This window comes from Pongo abelii, chromosome 10, assembly GCF_028885655.2.
Source record: "Pongo abelii isolate AG06213 chromosome 10, NHGRI_mPonAbe1-v2.0_pri, whole genome shotgun sequence".
In the NCBI taxonomy this organism is placed as follows: domain Eukaryota; kingdom Metazoa; phylum Chordata; class Mammalia; order Primates; family Hominidae; genus Pongo; species Pongo abelii.
This window is the reverse complement of record NC_071995.2, coordinates 96843964-96849639: the sequence shown is the minus strand read 5'-3', so window position 1 is coordinate 96849639 and position 5676 is coordinate 96843964. Positions and strand designations below refer to the sequence as shown.

General features: G+C 38.0%; 1 long non-coding RNA gene across 1 annotated transcript; it reads left to right on the top strand.

Annotated features, from left to right (window-relative positions):
• Positions 1-228: 228 nt before the first annotated feature.
• Positions 229-4401, top strand: LOC129049203 (uncharacterized). The gene is made up of 4 exons (XR_008512084.2): positions 229-1898; positions 2201-2269; positions 3024-3136; positions 3443-4401. It is a non-coding gene; the product is annotated as an uncharacterized LOC129049203 (long non-coding RNA).
• The last annotated feature ends 1275 nt before the right edge of the window (positions 4402-5676 follow it).

Genomic DNA, 5676 nt, shown 5'->3' with positions numbered 1-5676 from the left:
ACACTTCGGGGACTGTTGTGGGGTGGGGGGAGGGGGGAGGGATAGCACTGGGAGATATACCTAATGCTAGATGACGAGTTGGTGGTTGCAGCGCACCAGCATGGCACATGTATACATATGTAACTTACCTGCACATTGTGCACATGTACCATAAAACCTAAAGTATAATAATAATAATAATAATAATAATAATAAAAAAGGAAGTAGCACAGCTGATTTTCCAGAGAAATTTGGTGCCCTGTGTATGTGAATATAGATAATAAATATAAATGAGGTAGATAGCTCAATTGACTACTTGTAATTCAAGCTTCCTCAGATTGTCCATGAACTCATGATATAAGAAGAAATCCCTAAAATATAGTGAATGGAGATGAAATATGTTAAGGTTTGGTTTCTAGAGCAAATGTGAAATGGAAGGAAAATGCAGTTGTTGAAATAATTCAGGTCAATTGCATATTGGAGAGACTAAACAAACAAAAAAAATGACCAAGAGAGAATGGGAAAGGTAAGAAACATGAGACACTGGTTTTGACCCATACAAGATGAAGGGCAATAAAGCACATTAAATTCACAAGGAAAGGGTATAGGGTATAGGTCAGGAAGACTCATCTTTGTTTAGAGAGCCATGCCTCTGAATTACTAATGAACAATTTGGAAGATAACACTAGAGTTTGATTTATGCTCACAGAGAAAGACTTGGCTTTCAGACTAAGGAGCCAGCAACAATGGAAAGCCTCAAGGTAGAATTTGAGACTGTTCTCCTGTCCAAGCTCCAGATCAGTGGCAAACAGAGAAATGGAATGATGCACATTTTGGTCTTATAATGCCCACAGGAGATCTCTTCCCTGTTTGTAATCTTGAAGAAAACCCCTGTCTGTGTCAAGACCTAATCATCATGAAGTGTAGGGTGGATACAGACATATGTCTGCTGAATTCAAAGTTCTCAATAACCAGAAAGTTATTTCTCCTCAGCAGCCATGACTGAGAGGAGAGAGAGTAGGAAAGTATCCTCTTGGGTTGGGAGACCAGGCAAACTCCCCTGGTCCCTTTTGGGTCTGAGGCAGAATGTGGGAAGAAGGGAATGTTCTTTAGCTACTTATTTTCTTTCAAACCTGATTTTCTTTCAACCTTTAGGGTGTGGGTCAGTGTAAAAAGCCCTGAAGGTTACTCAGAGTCCAGCCATAAGATTGGGCTTCACAACCTATACCCGTGAAGTGTTGGATGATGCCTTCATTGAAGGGGTTGGGATCTTGAGCATGCAGCTCCACTTTTTAGACCCTATGGGCTGTCCCATGAGGAGAGGCAAGTTTTGACTGCTGGGAAAGTGTGTTAGTAAGGGTTTTCTAGAGAGTCAGAACCAGGACACACACACACACACACACACGTTCTGTAGAACAACGTTTCAGTCAACAATAGACTGCATATTGATGGTGGTCCTATTATTGGCTTATCATGGAGCTGAAAAATTCCTATCACCTGGTGATGCTGTAGCCATTGTAATGTCAGAGCACAATGTGTTACCCATAAGTTTGTGGAGTTGTTTGTGTAAAGAAACTACTGAGCTGTCAGTCATATAAAAGTATAGCACTTATGGTTATATACAGTATATAATACTTGATAATGATACTAAAATTACTATGTTACTGATTTATGTACTTATTATATTATCGTTTTTACTGTTATTTTAGAGTTCTCCTTCTACTTATATAACATTAAAGTTAACTGTGAAACAGCCTCAGGCAAGCCCTTCAGGAGGTATTTCAGGAGAAGGCATTTTTATCATAGGCAATGACAGCTCCATGCGTGTTATTGCCCCTGAAGACCTTCCAGTGGAATGAGATTTGGAGGTGGAAGAGAAGGCTGTTGACGACCCTGACCTTGTGTAGGCCTAGGCAAATGTATGTGTTTGTGTCTTAGTTTTTAACAAAAAAATTAAAAAGCAAAGAAAAAAATTGAAAATAAAGCATATAGAATAAGGATACAAAAAATGCTATATAGCTGTACAATGTGTTTGTGTTTTAAGCTAAGTGTTATTATGAAAGAGTCAAAAAGTTAAAAAAGTTTATAAAGTAAAAAAATTACAGTAAGCTCATGTTAATTTACCATTGAAGAAAGAAAAATTAAAAACATAAATTTAGTGTTACCTAAGTGTACAATGTTTATAAATTCTACAGTACAGTAATATACAGTTTTGTTCTAGGCCTTTACATTCACTCACCACTCACTGACTCAACAAGAGCAACTTCCAGGCCTGCAAGCTCCATTCATGGTAAGTGCCCCATACAAGTATACCATTTTAAAAAAACTATACTATATTTTTACTGTATCTTTTTCTATGTTTAGACATACAAATACCAATCACTGTGTTACAATGGCCACAGTATTCAGTACAGTCACATGCTGTACAGGTTTGTAGCCTAGGAGTAATAGGCTATACCTGTAGCCTCAGAATGTAGTAGGCTGGACCAATCTAGGTGTGTGTAAATATAACACTGTGTGATGTTCACACAACGATGAAATTGCCTAGCAAAACACTTCTCACAACGTATTCCTGTTGTTAAATGACACATGACTATCTATCTATCTATCTATCTATCTATCTATCTATCTATCTATCTGTCTATCTATCTATTTATCAGCGAGACTGTGAGAGAGAGAGAAATAGAGGAGAGAGAGATTTATGTTAAGGAATTGGCTCATCCAACTGTGGGACTGTTCACTCTGAAATTCATAGGGCAAGCCGGCAGGCTGGACATTCCAGCAAGAGTCAGTGTTGTCTATTGCAATCTGAAGGCCATATGGAGGCAGAATTCCTTCTTCTTTGGGGGAACCTCAGTCTTTTTTCTTAATGCCTTGAACTGATTGGATAAAGACTACCCACATTATAATGGGTAAGCTGCTTTACTCAAAAAGGACTGATTTAAATGTTAATCACCTTTGAATAATACTATGTTAGTCCATTCTTGTGTTACTATAAATAAATACCTGAGTCTGGGTAATTTATAAGAAAAGGTTTATTTTAGCTCACAGTTCTGCAGGCTGTGCAGGAAGAATCGTGCTGGCTTCTGCTTCTGATAGGGGCCTCAGGAAGCTTCCAATCATAGTGGAAGGTGAAGAGGAACCAGTGTATCACAAGGTAAGAGAGGGAGCAAGGGCTGGGGGAGGTGACACACTCTTTTAAACAACCAGATCTCTTGTGAACTACCAGAGTGAGAACTCACTCATCACCAAGGGGATGGTGCTGAGCCATTCATGAGGGATCTGTCCCCGTGATCCAAACGCCTCCCACCAGGGCATTACATTTCAACACGTGATTTGGAGGGGACAAACAACTAGGTACCATGACCTAGACAACTTGACACATACAATTAACCATAGCAGGAAGGGAGGGAGAAAGGATGTTTCCTCTCACATTCCACCTCTTTTTCCTCCTCCTCTCCAGCATCTGGGCAGCATCTGACCCCTCAGTGGAGGCAGTGGTGTGTCACAGGTGTTAATGTTCAAAGCTTGGCACTGGTGGTTGCATCAAAGGAAAGAGACCAGAAACTGTAGCAGCACAACAGGGAGCCATCCATGCCCCATGAGGATGGGAAGAGGATCTCTACACACACTTCCACCATAAAGGGGGCTTGAAATTAGAGTAGGGGTGGGTGGGTGGAAGTGGAGCAAGATGAAATTCCAGAAATACAACTTGGTGAGACCCTCAGAGATCTGGGATTTTATTTTCCCTTTGGTAGTCCTGGCCCCAGGAGACCCAGGTCTTGTGGAAGGCTGGAGGATTTTTGTAAGACTTCTTTAAGGTGCTATAATCAAGAGCTTTTGGACATATCCATGGGCGATGCATTAATACCACTCCAGCGCCTTAGCTTCCTTACTCAGCTGCGATATACTGAAACAGAATTCTGAGCTGCAACAATGGGATCAACTGATTTTGTTGTTAAGTAGCTTCTAAGAGCATTTTGAAGTCTCAAAAATGCCACTGAGGAAAAGCTCTTCTAATCCTCTTCTCCTCTTTCCAGCTGCCCCTCTCTGTTGGCTGCAGAAATAGATTAACATTTGTTAGACCTCCATTGTAAGCAGTCAAGCAAGCAATCGGGCATTTTATCTTTGGTATTTGATTGAAGGTAGAAGGTATTTTTCATTTATATTTTTGCCTGAAGGGAAAGGGGAAGCAGATAAAAAGAAGAAGAGGCATTGCTCTTATGTACTTCTCTTGGCTATAAAAGTTGTAATCTAATGTCGTACTCCAGCTCTTTTCAATTCAATGAATATTCCTCCATTATCTGACAAAACACCCAGTGCTGGGATATGGGTACCTGACATGTAAGGGAATGTTGCAGAGGTAATAAATTTGTGTCAAACATTTTCTAAGTGTTTATAAATTTTCTTGCCATGCTTTATTCTTACCTTCAAAAAAAATGGATTTATGTATTTATTTTAGCATCCACTTTGAAAATAAACTTAAGTTACAAGTCAACAATTAAGAGAGATTACAATTAACTTATTCCAGGTTAAAGATAAAGATGCACATCTTTATTCTTCCAATTATTCCAATACTGCAGACAATAAATAGCAAAGGCACTATGTGGAGGGATGATATTAAAATAAATAGACGTGTGTGTGTGCACAAGTAACACTTCTTTCTAGAAAACTCATGTATACTGAGTACAAACTGCAGTATTGGATGTACTGAAATGTAGTAATAATACCTCCTATTTATTTGGAACTTTAGATTTTATAAGTACACTTCTATACTTTGCTCATTTAGGGTAATTTTTTCCAGTTGAGCAATCCTCTCAGCTCCTGGGTTTTCAGAGATGGAGAAAACCTCCCTTGTGTATCCTGAGGATTAAATTTTAGACCATGGAAATGAGATGGAAAGTGAAAATCAAAGAATTGGCTGTCAAATTTTTTTTTCATTACAGTATTTTTTTTTTCTTCAGACAATTTAATGGAAGAAGTCAGAAAAACTTTTCCGTGAATAATTTTCATATTTCTGTTTTTTGACATTAACCGGTTGGTATGGGAGGAGTTTAGAGGACACTGGTCAGGTTTGCCTGAGGCACAGTTATTGAGAGAAGGCTGTAGTATTTGACTGGAGTAAAGGGAAATATATAATATTATCTAGATTTGAACTAACTGTGCCAGTCAATGTCAAACAAGGTTTTTAAGACAAAATGGGAGAGAAACCATAAAGGTAGATTGACACGGGTTCTGGGAATGACCAGAAAACTGATAACTAAATGTTTCTGTATTCTGCCTTCTGGTTCTTCTTAGAGTTAAACTAAGAAGAATTTGCAGGAACTATGCAAGGAAAACATATTTATATAAGTTTGTTTATCATGTATACATAATATGTGTATAAATACACATACATATTAAACATAAAAAAGTTATTATAAAAACAATCCATGTTTATTATGGTAAAATTAGGAAATACAACTTAATAAAAAGAAAATAAAATTTCTAAACCCATCCACCTGGAAATAATTTAATTTTTTCCTTCATATCTGTGTATCATATACATAACACGTAAAAATAAATCATTATTTTGAAGCTAGTGGTAGAATTTATTTTAGGGAGAGGATAATTTTTGTTTAAGAAAATTCTATGATGGACTTGTCAGGCATGAAAGAGGAAGCCCAAGGATAGTGCTTTGTGGAGAACATTGCCATG